General features: G+C 34.3%; 2 protein-coding genes across 7 annotated transcripts in view; one reads left to right on the top strand and one right to left on the bottom strand.

The window, feature by feature from the left end:
- The window catches only part of LOC142226314 (uncharacterized), a 549,856-nt gene that overhangs the window by 444,652 nt on the left and 86,048 nt on the right, over window positions 1–19,156 (top strand). For all 4 annotated transcript variants that reach the window (XM_075296241.1, XM_075296237.1, XM_075296238.1 and 1 more), the window contains one exon: window positions 8,819–8,908. The gene's annotated coding sequence lies outside the window, so the exon portion shown is untranslated. The remainder of the gene's footprint in view (window positions 1–8,818; window positions 8,909–19,156) is intronic.
- eys (eyes shut) overlaps window positions 1–19,156 on the bottom strand; it is a 513,219-nt gene that overhangs the window by 451,995 nt on the left and 42,068 nt on the right. The gene's annotated exons all lie outside the window — the stretch shown is intronic.

Below are 19,156 nucleotides of genomic sequence, written 5' to 3'. Positions count from 1 at the left end.
CCCATCCTATGGTGGAGGGTATAAAAAGGCCGATTATATACGTATATAATTACGTTTGACAAAATTTTCTATAGAAATAACATTTTGATAAAAGTTTCTATAGAAATACAATTTTGAAACATTTTCTATAGAAGTAAATTTTGGACAAAATTTTCTATAGAAATAACATTTTGACAAAATTTTCTATTGAAATAAAATTTTGGTAGATTATTTTTGGCTCGAGTGGCAATCATGATTATGAAGCGATATGGACCAATTTTTGTGTGATTGGGGATCGGCTATGTATAACTATATACCTATATTGACCAATTGTGGCATGGTTATTAGCGGCTATATATAACACCACGTACCAAGTTTCAACCGAATCGGATGAATTTTGCTCCTCCAAGAGTTTCCGGTGGTCAAATCTGGGGATCGATTTATATGGGGTGCTATATATAATTATGGACAAAAATTTAAATTATTTGTACCATTTTATGAATTCTTACACTGTTTTTAACCTATTTGAAACAAAAAAAAATTTAAATTACACATTAAAAGTGTGAAATAACCTAATCATAAAAAATTGAATTAAAAGAACTTCCTGGGTAGTTAAAATAAAGAACATCATTGGGAGTGCATCTTCTGGAAGCGCTTTTAAAGTTGTGCCTTTGGAAGAAAATCCAAATTTTTTTGCTGGGCTCTTATTTATTAACCAATATTACTGAAACTTGAAATTTTGAAATTTCTGTAGGTGTACAATCAAATATATATCCTAATATCAGGCATTTTTATTCAGATTGAGATAAAACTCCCATAAACATGTACCCCTTAATTTTCATAAATATGCACTAATAGAAACAAGTATATATGGCCGTAACTTCGGCCAGGCCGAATCTTATGTACCCTCCACCATGGATAGAAACTTCTACGAAAGAATGTCATCCACAATCGAATTACTTGGGTTGTGGTATCTTAAAACTTCTTAACATCGTTTTCTAAATTGTGAGTTAGTCCATACGTGGTATACATATATTAGACAAAAAAGTTATGTATAGGTACGTCTACAAATAATTACGAATCGATATGGACTTTTTGCTCGATACGTAGAGAGCCAGAATTGATATATGGGGGTCGCTTATATGGGCTACATACAATTATGAACTTGATATGGACCAATTTTTGTGTGATTGGGGATCGATTTATCTGAGGGCTATATATATAACTATAGACCGATATGGACCTAGTTAGTCATGGTTGTTAACGGCCATATACTAGCACAATGTACCAAATTTCAACTGATTCGGATGAAATTTGCTCCTACGAGAGGTTCCAAAACCAAATCTCGGGATCAGTTTATATGGGGGCTATATATGATTATGGACTGATATGGACTACTTTTGGCATGGTTGTTAAATATCATATACTATCACCACGTACCAAATTTCAACCAGATCGGATGAATTTTGCTTCTTCATAAGGCACCGGTAGTCAAATCTGGGAATCGGTTTATATGGGAGCTATATATAATTATGGACTGATATGAACCAATTCCTGCATGGTTGTTGGATACAATATACTAACATCACGTACCAAATTTCAACCGAATCGGATGAATTTTGCTCTTCCAAGGGGCTCCGGAGGTCAAATCTGGGGATCGGTTTATATGGGGGCTATATATAATTATGGACCGATTTCGACCAATTTTTACATGGGTGTTTGAGGCCATATGTTAACACCACGTACCAAAGTTGAACTGAATCAGATGAATTTTGGTCTTCCAAGAGGTTCCGGAGGTCAAATCTAGTGATCGGTTTATATGGCGGCTATATATATTAATTATGGACCGATGTTGACCAATTTTTGCATGGTCATTAGAGACCATATACTTACACCATGTACCAAATTTCAGCCGGATCGGATGAAATTTGCTTCTCTTAGAGGCTCCACAAGCCAAATCGGGGGATCGGTTTATATGGAGGCTATATATAATTAGTGGCCGATGTGGACCAATTTTTGCATGGTTGTTAGAGATCATATGCTGACACTATGTACCAAATTTCAGCCGCATCGGATGAAATTTGCTTCTCTTAGAGGCTCCCTAAGCCAAATCGGTTTATATGGGGGCTATATAATTATAGACCGATGTGGACCAATTTTTGCATGGTTGTTAGAGACCATATACTAACACCAAGGGAGCCACCGTGGTGCAATGGTTAGCATGCCCTCCTTGCATACACAAGGTCGTGGGTTCGATTCATGCTTTGACAGAACACCAAAAAGTTTTTCAGCGGTGGATTATCCCACCTCAGTAATGCTGGTGACATTTCTGAGGGTTTCAAAACTTCTCTAAGTGGTTTCACAGCAATGTGGAACGCCGTTCGGACTCGGCTTTAAAAAGGAGGTCCCTTGTCATTGAGCTTAACATGGAATCGGGCAGCACTCAGTGATAAGAGAGAAGTTCACCAATGTGTGGCTGACTAGTCTAAGTGAGCCTGATACATCGGGCTGCCACCTAACCTAAGCGGATGAAATTTGATTCTCTTAGAGGATTCGCAAGCCAAATTTGGGGGTCCGTTTATATGGGGGCTATACGTAAAAGTGGACAGATATGGCCCATTTGCAATACCATCCGACATACATCAATAACAACTACTTGTGCCAAGTTTCAAGTCGATAGCTTGTTTCGTTCGGAAGCTAGCGTGATTTCAACAGTCGGACGGGCGGACGGGCGGACGGGCGGACGGACGGACGGACATGCTCAGATCGACTTAGAATTTCACCACGACCCAGAAAATATATACTTTATGGGGTCTTAGAGCAATATTTTGATGTGTTACAAACGGAATGACAAAGTTAATGTAGCCCCCATCCTATGGTGGAGGGTATAAAAATTACATTCTAAAATCTAGAACGGACGGTAAAAAATGAAACGGAAACGTTTGTGAAAATATCAAAACGGAATGTTTACGGTTTCAGTACTCCATTTGACACCACATGTGTGTTGATTCACTTTCATGAACGGATAGTTTTGAAACGTGCACGCCGTTCATGATTTTTTCTATGGGTGTGGAAATACGGTTTATTTCCCCAACCTGATATGCCTCAAATGCTAATGTTTACTAATTCAATAGGGTGGTTTAGGGTTTAATATAGTCGGCCTCGCCAGACATTCTCCTTTTGCAATTGTGTTGTAATAAGATTAACATTATCCTAAAAACCATTTTATCTCCATTTCATCGAAAATCAATCCTTCAACAGTACAGGGGAATAATGCTGTTTATTTACTATAGACAATTTTCATTGCATACTTTCAGGTAGTAACAATGTTCGCTTGAAACGCTTTGGTATGAAAGGATAAAGATCCCACATACGGTATAAAGTTTTACAACTACGATTAGGGTTCGAAAGTAATTAATAAAAAACCGTGCACAACATATCGAAAAAGTGGTAGTAAAATAAAAAAGAATGAAATTTAGTGGCATAACAAAAATGTGACACAAAAGTGTCATCGCTTGAAAAACGAGGTGCAATGGTAACGTAACCTTAAATGGTCTTAAATTATATCGTGAGTTTTATAAAGTGACCACTTTTCCTGCATATGAGATTTTTCATACAGGGTGTATTCTAAATTTTCTTCAATTGCGCAAAATCTGTATGAATTTTATTTATATTTCAACCAATTTTTTTTATTGACTGAAATTTTAAATTAAAAATGTATAAACCTTTCAAGCCTAAGCTTCGAATCTCACATAAACCGGATGTTGATTATAACATATATCCTCCACCATGTGCGCCAGGTAACAATTTTAAGTCTTTGAATTCTCGGACAGTCTCTTTTCTGGCTGTTTGTTTCCATTTATACAGATTTACGGACTAACGCTCGCTATATTTATGTGGGTGGGTTAATTTTTTTGTGATATTTGTGTTTTAGATATGAGTGTGTGTGCGCGTTGAGAGGGAGAGAGAGACAAAATACGTTTTTAAGTTACTCCATTGTTGTTCTTGGTTACCATCGTTATCGTTGATATTATCATGTTCGAGTGTAACTTTTCGACAGCCTATGTGTGTAGTGTGCGTGTGTGTCACTGTGAGTGTGGTATGTGGTTTATGTTTATCGTGTTTACGGTATATTTACGTTGCCCACACATTTATACAAGCTCACGTTTTAATAATCCACCTACACTGGTATTTCCGGTAGGCACAATACCCATACTCAGTCCCATTTGTACGCACCACAACGAAAGTAAAGGCAGTTTTTGAATTTTTTTGTTTAAATGTGAGTGAATATTGCGGCTGTATTCATTCATAACATCCGCAGCCCAAAACTTCATAGAATATTCCATTGTTATTGTTATGAAAATGTATGCAGAAAATTTTTGTTTGTTAATGGCTTTAAATGTCATCCAACTAAGAATTAAAGAATTAAAGTTGGCTTTTCTGTGGAATTTTAAAATTATCATTTTAATACATTTGTATGTACATATTTTTTGTTTGTTTGTTTTAATGTCGATTAGCAAAAAACAGAATGACTTTAAGGTAGGATTATTGTTTGTGATGAAAAGAGATCAAGATGCTATAGCCTTGGGAAAGATTTACAAAATATTTTCGGGATTATTTAGGCATAAGCACAAATCTTATAAAGCAACAAATTAATTTGAAACTTGTACGGAGCCCAACAGAGGAGATTTTCATTTTTACCTCTGCTACATTTAAGGTTGATACAAATAAACCATATGCACTATAAGTTTATTATCATAGCTTTCAAATTACACTAGTTTACACTGAAAGTGTACACTTGATGAGAGGTGACGTTTCCTATGCATTTTGATCTAATGAATTCGAAAAATTGTAAAAAAAATTTTATGCCATAGTTTTTGAGATATCCCATTATTTCTAGTTTTTCGCTCTTTTTTCACTAAACAAATTATATCTCTAGTTAGATTTTTTTTTAGAATTCAGCAGATCAAGATACATAAGAAAAGTCACATCTCATCAAATGTACATGAAAAATTTCTATTTTGCGAATCGCAAAATCGCAAACATAAAAATTTAAATTTTGGCAACATAGTTCTCTTTGATAAGAAGTTCAAATACAAATTGATTTTAAGTTCGATAGTATCTCATTTTTTTCCTTTATAACAAAACTAAATTCTTGCGATTTCGAATATCGGAACATTGGAATTGTGTTTTCTATTAGGAGATATTATTTTTGATATTCGAAGAAAAATGAAATTTGTTGATATAAATGTCGGGATATTTATTTCATAACTGAAAAGCACTATAGAATAAATGGCCACAGCGACCACGCTTACAGGTTCATATCCTTTGCATGAAATTTTGTATAACCAAATAGCAAAGCGGGATCCCTGTGTCCTCTATAAACTCAAAAACTCCATATTTGAAGTCTTGAATCGAAGCAACTTGATACAAGCATAATAATATCGTTATCAAAATAAGTATGTTTTTATTAGAAATATTTTGTTTTGTTAATGGTTTTAAATGTCAGCTAACTAAGAATTTAAGTTGGCGTTTCTGTGGAAATTTAAAATTATCATTTTAATGCATTTGCATGTATATACAAATGTTTTTGTTTGTAATTTCGCTTAGCACAAAACATAATGTCTTTAAGGCAGGATTATTGTTTGTGATGGAAATATATCAATATGCTATAGCCTTGAGAAAGACTTGCAAAATATTTTCGGGATTATATAGACATTATCACAAATTCTATAAAACAACAAATTAATTTGAAAATTGTATGGAGTCCAACAGAGGAGATTTTAATTTTTACCTCTGCTATACACAGAAAAAAATTTCACGAAATTTTTTCCAATTAAAATCTTAATTGAGTTTTAAAAAATATTCAATTAAAAATTTAATTGATTCAACAAATTTTTTAATTGAAATAAAAATCAATCACACAAATTAATAGTATCAATTAAATATTTAATTGGATCAATTATTTTTTTAATTGACTGTCAATTAATTTTTTAATTGATACTATAATTTCTGTGATTGAAGACATTTCAATTAAAAATTAATTGGATCAATTAATTTCGTGATTCAATCAGAAAAAAAATTTTTTGTGTGTACATTTGAGGTTGATACAAATAAACCATATGCTATAAGCTTATTATCATAGATTTCAAATTATTTATTTTTTATACCCTCGACCCTAGGGTGGGGGGTATATAAACTTTGACATTCCGTTTGTAACACATCAAAATATTGCTCTAAGACCCCATAAAGTATATATATTCAGGGTCGTGGTGAACTTCTGAGTCGATCTAAGCCTGTCCGTCCGTCCGTCTGTTGAAATCACGCTAACTTCCGAACGAAACAAGCTATCGTCTTGAAACTTGGCACAAGTAGTTGTTATTGATGTAGGTCGTTTGCTATTGCAAATGGGCCATATCGGTTCACTTTTACGTATAGCCCCCATATAAACGGACCCTTAGATTTGGCTTGCGGAGCCTCTTAGATTTGGCTTGCGGAGTCTCTAAGAGAAGCGTATTTCATCCGATCCGTCTGAAATTTGGTATATGGTGTTGGTATATAGTCTCTAACAACCATGCACAAATTGGTCCACATCAGTCCATAATTATAGCCCCCATATAAACCGATCCCCAGATTTGGCTTGCGGAGCCTAAAAGAGAAGCAAATTTCATCCGATCCGGCTGAAATTTGCTACATGGTGTTGATATATGGTATCTAACAACCATGCTAAAATTAGTCCACATCAGTCCATAATTATATATAGCCCCCATATAAACCGATCCCAAGATTTGGCTTGCGGAGCCTCTAATCCGACCCGGTTGAAATTTGGAACATGGTGTTAGTATATGATCTCTAACAACCGTGCAAGAATTGGTCCATATCGGTCCATAATTATATATAGCCCCATATAAAGCGTTCTCCAGATTTGACCTCCGGAGCCTCTTGGAGGAGCAAAGTTCATCCGATCCGGTTCAAATGTGGAACGTGGTGTTAGTATATGGTCTCTAACAACCGTACCAGAATTGGACCATATCGGTCCATAATTATATATAGCCCCCATATAAACCTTCTCCAGATTAGACCTCCGGAGCCTCTTGGAGGAGCAAAGTTCATGCGATCCGGTTAAAATGTGGAACGTGGTGTTAGTATATGGTCTCTAACATCCATGCAAAAATTGGTCCACATCGGTTCATAATTATATATAGCCCCCATATAAACCGATCCCCAGATTTGGCTTACGGAGCCACTAAGAGGCAAATTTCAACCGATCCGGATCAAATGTGGAACGTGGTCGTGGCCGCTAACAATCATACCAAAATTGGTCTATATGGGTCTATGTAGCCAATCCCCAATCACACAAAAATTGGTCCATATCGGTTCTTAATCATTGTTGCCACTCGAGCCAAAAATAATCTACCAAAATTTTAATTCTATAGAAAATTTTGTCAAAATTTTATTTCTATAGAAAATTTTGTTAAAATTTCATTTCTATAGTAAATTTTGTTAAAATTTCATATCTATAGAAAATTTTGTCAAAACTTTATTTCTATAGTAAATTTTGTCAAAATTTTATTACTATGGAAAATTTTGTCAAAATTTTATTACTATGGAAAATTTTGTCAAAAATGTATAACTATGGAAAATTTTGTTACAATTTTGTTTCTAAAGAAAATTTTATTAATATAATATATACCACGTATGGACTTACTTACAATTTAAAAGACGGTGTTAGGAAGTTTTAAGATACCTTGCGATCGGCATGCGTTACCGCAACCCAAGTAATTCAATTGTGAATGGCAGTGTTTAGAAGAAGTTTCTACGCAATCCATGGTGGAGGGTACATAAGCTTCGGCCTGGCCGAACTTACGGCCGTATATACTTGTTATTTTTGGTATTCGATGAAAACTGAAATTTCTTGATATAAATGTTATGATGTTTATGTCAGAATAAAGGGCAAAATATTTCGTTAGTACTGAAAAGCAATATCAAAGAAATGGCCACCAAGGCTATAGGACCATATCCTCTGAATGAAATTTTGCATTACCAAATGACAAAGCAGGATCTGTATATTCTCGGTAGCCTTAGGTTAGGTTAGGTGGCAGCCCGATGTATCAGGCTCACTTAGACTATTCAGTCCATTGTGATACCACATTGGTGAACTTCTCTCTTATCCCTGAGTGCTGCCCGATTCCATGTTGAGCTCAATGACAAGGGACCTCCTTTTTATAGCCGAGTCCGAACGGCGTTCCACATTACAGTGAAACCACTTAGAGAAGCTTTGAAACCCTCAGAAATGTCACCAGCATTACTGAGGTGGCCTTAAAGAAACTATATAAGCATTATAATGTATTCAATATTTGTGGCTAACTAACTCTGTAGATTGAGAATCAACTATCGCTCCTTATATCAGGCATTTCTGTGCAGATTGTGATAAAACTAACATAAACATGTACCCCTTAATTTTCTTAAATATGGAAATGCGGTTTATCTCCAAAACCTATACCAATGATACCCCTCAAATGCTTATGTTTACTAATTCAGTAGGGGTGGTTTAGTGTATGATGTAGTCGGTCCCGCCCGACTTTCTATATTATTTACTTGTTTTGTAATAAAAAAATTAGTTGAACCAAATAAATATTTCATTTACTATTTTTGTTTTAAAATTTAATTAATATTTTAATTGGAAAAGTTATGATGATAATTTTTTCGGTGTAGATGAAAAGCATTCCTTTGCAACACCTCCAAAATTCCATTAATTCATTAGACTTTCCCTATTTTCCATTGCCTTTGTTATAAACTAAGCACATATCTAACATTATTGATATTTTTCTCGTTTCAGATTACGTCAGCTTAGGATCAGGATCCTCTGAAAATGGAAGTTATTGGCATTTAGTGACATTCAAGATTAAGTTAATTTGCCCGAAAACACGTAAGTAAATATTATACGAGTTATGGTACTTATTTAAAAAAATCATAAGCCGTTTTATATAATTTGTATACCCTCCACCATAGGGAGTATAAAAACTTTGTCATTCCATTTGTAACACATCGAAATATTGCTCTATGAACCTATAAAGTATATATATTCTGGGTCGTGGTGAAATTCTGAGTCGATTTGAGCATGACCGTCCGTCCGTCTGTTGAAATCACGCCAACTTCCGAACGAAACAAGCTATCGACTTGAAACTTGGCACAAGTAGTTGTTATTGATGTAGGTCGGATGGTATTGAAAATTGGCTATATCGGTCCACTTTTACGTATAGCCCCCAAATAAACGGACCCCCAGATTTGGCTTGCGGAGCCGCTAAGAGAAGCAAATTTAATCCGATCTGGCTGAAATTCGGTACATGGTGTTGGTATATGGTCTCTAATAACCATGCAAAAATTGGTACACATCGGTCCATAATTATATATAGCCCCCATATAAACCGATCCCCAGATTTGGCTTGCAGAGCCTCCAAGAGAAGCAAATTTAATCCGATCTGGCTGAAATTTGGTACATGGTGTTGATATATAGTATCTAACAACCATGCTAAAATTGGTCCACATCAGTCCATAATTATATAGCCCCCAAATAAACCGATCCCCAGATTTGGCTTGCGGAGCCTCTAATCCGATCCGGTTGAAATTTGGAACATGGTGTTAGTATATGATCTCTAACAACCGTGCAAGAATTGGTCCATATCGGTCCATAAACCTTCTCCGAAGCCTCTTGGAGTAGCAAAGTTCATCCGATCCGGTTAAAATGTGGAACGTGCTGTTAGTATATGGTCTCTAACATCCATGCAAAAATTGGTCCACATCGGTTCATAATTATATATAGCCACCATATAAACCGATCCCCAGATTTGGCTTGCGAGCCACTAAGAGAAGCAAATTTCATCCGATCCGGTTGAAATTTGGAACATGGAGTTAATATATAGTCTCTAACAACCGTGCCAGAATTGGACTATATCGGTCCATAATTATATATAGCCCCCATATAAACCTTCTCCAGATTTGACCTCCGGAGCCTCTTGGAGGAGCAAAGTTCATCCGATCCGGTTAAAATGTGGAACGTGGTGTTAGTATATGGTCTCTAACATCCATGCAAAAATTGGTCCACATCGGTTCATAATTATATATAGCCCCCATATAAACCGATCCCCAGATTTGGGTTACGGAGCCACTAAGTGGCAAATTTCAACCGATCCGGTTCAAATGTGGAACGTGGTCGTGGCAAATTGGCTATATCGGTCCACTTTTACGTATAGCCCCCAAATAAACGGACCCCCATATTTGGCTTGCGGAGCCTCTAAGAGAAGCAAATTTAATCCGATCTGGCTGAAATTTGGAACATGGTGTTGGTATGTAATCTCTAACAACCGAGCAAAAATTGGTCCACATCGGTCCATAATTATATATAGCCCCCAAATAAACCGATCCCCAATCACAGAAAAATCACGATTGCCACTCGAGCAAAAAAATAATCTGCCACCGTGGTGCAATGGTTAGCTTGCCCGCCTTGCATACACAAGGTTGTGGGTTCGATTCCTGCTTCTACCGAACACCAAAAAGTTTTCCAGCAGTGCATTATCCCACCTCAGTAATGCTGGTAACATTTCTGAGGGTTTCAAAGCTTCTCTAAGTGGTTTCACTGCAATGTGGAACGCCGTTCGGAATCGGCTATAAAAAGGAGGTCCCTTGTCATTGAGCTTAACATGGAATCGGGCAGCACTCAGTGATAAGAGAGAAGTTCACCAATGTGGTATCACAATGGACTGAATAGTCTAAGTGAGCCTGATACATCGGGCTGCCACCTAACCTAACCTAACCTAACCTACCACAATTTTATTGCCATAGAAAATTTTGTGAACATTTTATATTTCTATAGAAAATGTTGTCAAAATTTTATTTCTATAGAAAATTTTGTCAACATTTTATGTCTTTAGGAAATTTTGTCAAAATATAATTTCTATACAAAATTTTGTCAAAAATTTATTTCTAAAGAAAATTTTGTCAAAATTTTATTTGTATAGAAAAGTTTGTCAGAATTTTATTTCTGTAGAAAATTTAGGAAGCATTTCATAGTTGGAGAGGAATATTTTGCAAAATCTTCCACAACATCAAGAATTCTTCCAATCTACCACACAGTAAAAAATCTGTCATTTTTGGTAGATTCGTGTTCATAATTGTATATAGCCTCCATACAAAGCGACCCCTATATATCAATTCTGGCTCTATAATTACCGCACAAAAGTTCATATCGGTTCGTAATTATTTCTTCCCTATATATGCTGGTCAAGAATTGAATATATACGTATAGAATCGACCTTTCTTTTGTTATGAAGAAAGTTTTAAGAAATTTTAAGATGCCTTGCCATCGACCGAAACCCAAGTAATTTAATTGTGGATGACCGTCTTTAGTAGAAGTTTCTACGCAATCCATAGTGGAGGGTACATAAGATTCGGCCTGGCCGAACTTACGGCCGTATATACTTTTTCTATTTCATTCTTTCTTTTGGTTTTTTAATTCCCTTCATATCTCTTTTTTTAGCGAAACTTATTAAACGTTATCATAGATTTTCATGGTAAAAACATTAACCAAAAGTCCATTAAACTTTCTTATTCTATGATAATCCAAGTCAAAAAATGATAATTATCCAAAGGAAAAACGTTTAAGTTTAATGCCTGCATATTAAGACCTTTTTGTCGCCTGATGCTATGCCAGTAATTAGGGTAAACTCTTTCGCACCATTTCAAGTAATTAACCCATTTCAATCATCTACCTTTTACGTACCCTTCGTTCCCTTGGTTGAAGCGTTTTATTCTGCAGAGTGTTTTGGCGGCATTTCTAATTTGTTTTACATGTAAAAATTTGTAGTTGTATTTCGTGTCTCTCTACGTTTTTAACACCTTTTTCAACAACGACAACAACATCAAAGGGTTTATGTCAAACATCGATGTGGTAAGGAAGGATATAAAAAAATCGAGAAAAAAAGAGCTAACATTCTCCATTTCCTATTTTTTCGATACAGTGGCAATTTCTGTTTTTGTTGTATGTCTTGGGTTTCTCATTATTGTTCACGAACACAAATCCCAGCCACGTTTTCTATGGGTACGTGAAATTGTTTCGTACGTGTTCCTGTAGCTTTATTATAAAGGTGCTCAACTGTTTCCGTTTCCTTTAATGCCTAGAAAAATACTTGACAATTAGAATAGAGTATGTGTGCGTGTTAGTGTGAGACTAAGAAAACTCAAATATATACATTTATATGATTTTTTGTCGCCGTTATTATTTTTTGTGTGGTGATTGTTATTGTTATTTTTCATGTTTCCTGCCTCCCCTCCTTCTTCTGATTGCCGCATTCCGTATTTTGGAAGCTCTTTTATTGGAACATTATATTAAAATTCTTTTTTATACATTCTTTAAATTTTGCAGTAACATAATTGTATTGAAAGGACATTTAGTACTAACATTATTTAAATTTATTCCATGTTCACTAAACCTGGGGATCGCTTTATATGGGGCTATATATGAGTACGGGCCAATTTGGACCCATTTTTGCACAATTTTTAGAGGGACTATATAAACATCAAGTACCTAATTTCAATCGAATCGGATGAAATTTGATCTTACCAGAGATTCCGCATGTCAAATCTGGGTATCGGGATATATGTGGGCTGCATATGAGTATATAAAAAAAATGTTGAAATGTTTTATTATTTTATTTTAGAAGTTTATTCATTGTTTTTTATCACTCCTAATACTGATTATTTGCGTGCATAAATACATACCCCTTCAATTATAATGTGTCGAAGTTTTAAATTTTTTAACCAACCAACAAGAGAAAATTTAGTCAAAATCTTATTTTATAGAAAATTTTGTCAAAATTTTATTTCTATAGAAAATTTTATTTCTAAAAAAAATTCGTCAAAATTTTACTTATATTTATAATTTTATTTCTATGGAATGTTTTCCCAAAATTTTATTTCTATAGAAAATTTTATCAAAATTTTATTTCTATAGAAAATTTCGTCAAAATTTTATTTCTAAAAAAAAAATTCGTCAAAATTTTACTTACATTTATAATTTTATTTCTATGGAATGTTTTCCCAAAATTTTATTTCTATAGAAAATTTTGTCAAAACTTTCTTTTCTATAGAAAATTTGGTCAAAATTTTATTTCTATAACAAATTTTGTCAAAATTTTATTCCTTCCGAAAAATTTGTCTTTATTTCTATAGAATTTTTTGCCAAATTTTATTTCTATAGAAAATTTCGTAAAAATTTTATTTCTGTAGAAAATTTTGTCAATATTTCATTTTTATAGAAAATTTTGTAAAAATTTTAGTTTTATAGAACATTTTGTCAAAATTTTATTTTTATGGAATATTTTGTCAAAACTTTATTTCTATAGAAAACTTTGTCAAAATTTTATTTTTATAATAAATTTTGTCAAAATTTTATTTCTATAGAAATTTTTTGCCAAATTTTATTTCTATAGAAAATTTTGTCAAAATGTTAATTCTTCAGAAAATTTTATTTCTATAGAAATTTTTTTTCAAAGTTGTTGTCAAAATTTTATTTCTATAGAAAACTTTGTCAAAATTTTATTTTTATAACAAATTTTGTCAAAATTTTATTTCTATAGAAATTTTTTGCCAAATTTTATTTCTATAGAAAATTTTGTCAAAATGTTAATTCTCCAGAAAATTTTATTTCTATAGAAAATGTTGTCAACATTTGTTAAATTAAATTAAAATTATTTAAATAAATATATCGCAAAAAGAGATTGAAAATACTAGTTTACAAAATAATTTTTTTTTTCATGTACATTTAATGAGATGTGACTTTTCTTATGTATTCAGACTCCCTTAATGTCATGCTACATCTATTGCCTTTAGACATTTTGGCCAAACAGTCAGCTGCAACAACGGCTGTGCGGTTGCGCGAGCTATCGCTGTGGTCGGAAAAAATGTACGGTCATAGTTCGGTCCTCAAAGTAATGGCAGATGTGCCTAACGTAGTGGATTACACCCTGGCAAAACCACTTTTCGACAAAAAGTTTGAAACTCTAATTCCCAACAGTGAGGCGTGGTGTACACAGACCCCGGGGAATAAAAGATATATAGATTTCTATACTGATGGCTCCAAATTGAATGGACAAGTGGGGTTCGGAGTATATTCTAAAGATCTGGAAATTCGAATAGCGAAAAGATTACCTAATCACTGTAGTGTTTTTCAGGCTGAAATATTGGCAATAAGAGAGGTGGTGAATTGTCTGAGAAGTAATGTTCCAACAAATATTGGCATTAATATATACTCAGACAGTCAACCTGCAATAAAATCCTTGGACTCTGTGTTCCTTAACTCAAAAACGGCCATAGACTGCCGCAAATCTCTCAACGAGATGGCTGAGCAGTACAATATTCACCTAATATGGGTGCCTGGTCATAGGAACATACCGGGGAACTGTGAAGCAGATGTGTTAGCAAGGCTAGGAACTACCTTACATATTCCAGGGGAACTAGAATCTGTTGGTATGCCTCTGGCCACCTGCAAGCTCTTACTGCGTGAGAAGGCTGTTATGATGGCCAATATTCGATGGGAAAATTGCAAGGGTTGTAACGACACCAAGCAAATATGGCCCCATTTAAACTTAAACCGCACACTAGATATGCTAGTGTTCTCAAGGCGTCAGATAGCACTTCTAATATCTGCTATAACGGGTCGCTGCCTGATAGGCGAATTTGCAAAAACTATAGGTGCGAAGTATAATGACTATTGTATAAGCTGTCATGACGTGGAGGAAAAGGAATCAATTAAACACCTCTTGTGTGAGTGTCCTGCTTTTTGTGTAAGGCGTAAGCGAATTTTAGGAGCATATAGCTTTAGATTACTGGCTGACCTGGAAAACGTTAACTTAAGCAGTTTGTTAATGTTTTTGGAGCAATCTGGTTGGTTCCACAAAAGTAAATAATAGAGAAGGTTCAGTGGTTAAGACTAGAAGTGCCCATATGTAATAGGTACTTTTAGTTAAATGTGGTATCACAATGGACTGAATAGTCTAAGTGAGCCTGAAATTTAATCGGGCTGCCACTTTAACCTAACCTAACCTAACCTATGTATTCTGATCTGCTGAATGCGATTTTTTGTATGGAACAGTTCTTGAGATATCTCGTTAGACTTTCTTGTGTGTGTGTGTGTGCTCGGTATCAATACAAAAATCCTTAAGACGGAATCGAAGTAACATTTTTTTCACGCCTCTTTCTGTAAAGTCTTGCCTCTTTAGCTCGGAATCAATACCAAAATAATTAAAGTAAAGAGACAATTTTTGAAACTTGGTCAGCATTCCATCCACCATTTTTAAAGGTTTCAAAAAATTTACTCCAACCATATATCGTACTCCTGGTTTTTCTTCCAGAATACATAGAACTTTTTTTGGTTCCCTTTGAGTGAACTAAAATTCTTAAAGATTTTCCTTTTCATTCGTTTACTCATTCTTTTCTTGTTACCAAAAATGTTGAATATGAAGAGGACAAAAAAAAACGAGGGTAATGTTTGTAGGCAATCCATCATGGATTGCGTACAAAGTTCTAGAGGTCATGCCGAGGATAGCGTTCGGATTTGATTGAGGTGATGTAATCTAATATCATAAACTTTATAAATTTTCACGCAAGGGAAATTTGTACACCAAAAAATATGTCTTTATTATGAGCGATCGTTTTCTGCTGTTCAACATATAGATTTAATTTTTTCGTTAAAGTCTTAAAATTTTTGGAATATCTAATACCAAATTAAAAAAAAAATTAACTTCAAAACTATATGTTTTTATACCCTCCACCATAGGATGGGGGTATAGTAACTTTGTCATTCCATTTGTAACACATCGACCCCTCTAAGACCCCATAAAGTATATATATTCTTGGTCGTGGTGAAATTCTGAGTCGATCTAAGCACGTCCGTCCGTCCGTCCGTCCGTCTGTTGAAATCACGCTAACTTCCGAACGAAACAAGCTATCGACTTGAAACTTGGCACAAGTAGTTGTTATTGATGTAGGTCGGATGGTATTGCAAATGGGCCATATCGGTCCACTTTTAGGTATAGCTCGAATATAAACGGACCCCCAAATTTGGCTTGCCGGGACTCTTAGAGAAGCAAATTTCATCCGATTCGGCTGAAATTTAGTACATGGTGTTGGTATATGGTCTCTAACAACCATGCAAAAATTGGTCCACATCGGTTCATAATTATATATAGCCCCCACATAAACCGATCCCCAGATTTGGCTTGCGGAGCCTCAAAAGAAGCATATTTCATCCGATCCGGCTGAAATTTGGTACATGGTGTTCGTATATGGTCTTTAAGAACTATGCAAAAATTGGTCCACATCGGTCCATAATTATATATAACCCCCATATAAACCGATCCCCAGATTTGGCTTGCGGAGCCTCTAAGAGAAGAAAATTTCATCCGATCCGGCTGAAATTTGGTACATGGTGTTAGTATATGGTCTCTAATGACCGTGCAAAAATTGGTCCACATCGGTCAATAATTATATATAGCCCTCATATAAACCGATCCCCCGATTTGGCTTGCAGAGCCTCTAAGAGAAGCAAATTTCATCCGATCCGGCTGAAATTTGGTACATGGTGTTGCTATATGGTCTCTAACAATCATGCAAAAATTGGTACACATCGGTCCGTAATTATATATAGCCCCCATATAAACCGATCCCCAGATTTGGCTTGTGGAGCCTCTAAGAGAAGCATATTTCATCCGATCCGGCTGAAATTTGGTACGTGGTGTTGCTATATGGTCTCTAACAACCATGCAAAAATTGGTCTATATCGGTCCTTAATTATATATAGTCCCCATATAAACCGATCCGCAGATTTGGCTTGTGGAGCCTCAAAGAGAAGCACATTTCATCCGATCCGGCTGAAATTTGGTACGTGGTGTTGCTATATGGTCTTTAACAACCATGCAAAAATTGGTCCATATCGGTCCATAATTATATATAGCCCCCATATAAAACGTTCTCCAGATTTGACCTCCGGAGCCTCTTGGAGGAGCAAAATTCATCCGATCCGGTTAAAATTAGGAACGTGGTGTTAGTATATGGTCGCTAACAACCATACCAAAATTGGTCCAATCACACAAAACTTGATCCATATCGGTTCATAATCATGGTTGCCATTAGAGCCAAAAATAATCTACCAAAATTTTATTTCTATAGAAAATTTTGTCAAAATTTTATTTCTATAGAAAATTTTGTCAAAATTTTATTTCTATAGAAAATTTTGTCAAAATTTTATTTCTATAAAAAATTTTGTTAAAATTTATTCGGTTCATAATAAAATTTTCATCATTGTCAAAATTTTATTTCTATAGAAAATTTTGTCAAAATTTTATTTCTATAGAAAATTTTGTCAAAATTTTATTTCTAGAGAAAATTTTGTTAAAATTTTATTCGGTTCATAATAAAATTTTCATCATTGTCAAAATTTTCTTTCTATAGAAAATTTTTTAAAAATTTTATTTCTATAGAAAATTTTGTTCAAATTTTATTCGGTTCATAATCATGGTTACCACTCGAGCCAAAAATAATCTACCAAGATTTTATTTCTATAGAAAATTTCGTCAAAAGTTTATTTTTATAGAAAATTTTGTTAAAATTTTATTGCTGTAGAAATTTTTGTCAAAATTTTCTTTCTATAGAAAATTTTGTCAAAATTTTTATTTCTATAGAAAATTTTGTGAAAATTTTTATTTCTATAGAAAATTTTGTGAAAATTTTATTTCTATAGAAAATTTTGTTAAAATTTTATTTATGTAGAAAATTTTGTCAAAATTTTATGTCTACTTTGTCAAACTGAATTATATACATATTGGATCGATCTTTTTTAATTTAATATATACCATGTATGGACTTACATACAATTTAGAAGATGGTGTTAGGAGGTTTTAAGATACCTTGCCATCGGCAAGCGTTACCGCAACTTAACTGCCACTTGTGGGTGGCAGTGTTTAGAAGTAGTTTCTACGCAATCCATGATGGAGGGTACATAAGCTTCGGCCTGGCCGAACTTACGGCCGTATATACTTGTTAATTTTATTTCTATTGAAAATTTTGTCAAACTGAATAATTTACGTATTTAATCCCCCTTTTTTAGATTAATATGTACCACGTTTGGAATAACTTACAATATAGAAGACGTTGTTAGGAAGTTTTAAGATACCTTGCAATCGGGAAGTGTTACCGCAATCCAAGAAATTCAATTTTGGATGACAGTCTTTAGTAGAAGTTGCTACGCAATCCATGGTGAAGGGTACATAAGCTTCGGCCTGGCCGAACTTACGGCCGTATATGCTTGTTAGTTATTATGTTTTTGGTAGAATTTTCTATAATTTTAGTAGATGTTTTAGCGTGGTGGAAATTTACGTTGGACATTCCACCTTCCATCGAGGGAGCTAAGGCTAAAAATTTATCGAAAAACTTTCATACAATAATTAATATTAAATTTAGAATTTACTTGATATTCTACTGTCAGAGATTAGTGTTCTGCTTTAAATTATGAATGGCAAATAATGCTCCCCCTAACCATATTACCATATTTCATTACATAAACAAGGGACTCAGTAGTCCCTAATGCTAAAATATAAAACCTTTGTTTCAAACGACCCACTTTATTATTGTGTTTTGCAATGGCATACTTGAGATCTTGAATGAGAAAATATTTCATGTAAATATTTCATTGACTATGTTACAAGTTTTGCTTCTTTTGTTTTGTTTTCTTTTTTTTAATCCACAACATGATATTCTTCTTCCCTTTGGGAGGGGGTAAGCAAAGTTCTAAAACATTCTCCTGTTCATTCGTTTACTCATTCATTTATTGTTACCAAAAAAAAAAAAAATCGTAAAACAAAATTTCAGATAAGTGAGTTAGGTTATCACCACCTTGTGTCTGGATTTGTTCGTTACTGGAATCTTTTATATTGAAGTGTAAGTGTTTATGTGCTTGGATGTATGCATGTATGTGTGTGTATGTATGCGAGTTTGTAAGATTGTATATTTATGAACACATTCTCAATACTCAGTTGTCGTTGTACAGGTTGTGTTGACAATAAAATTAAATTCGTTTACTTTCACTTGATCGAAATAGAGGAAGCAATACTTTCCAAAGTAGTCT

This window comes from Haematobia irritans, chromosome 2 (genome assembly GCF_050003625.1).
Source record: "Haematobia irritans isolate KBUSLIRL chromosome 2, ASM5000362v1, whole genome shotgun sequence".
NCBI lineage: Eukaryota > Metazoa > Arthropoda > Insecta > Diptera > Muscidae > Haematobia > Haematobia irritans.
This window is presented reverse-complemented; position numbering and strand designations above follow the sequence as displayed.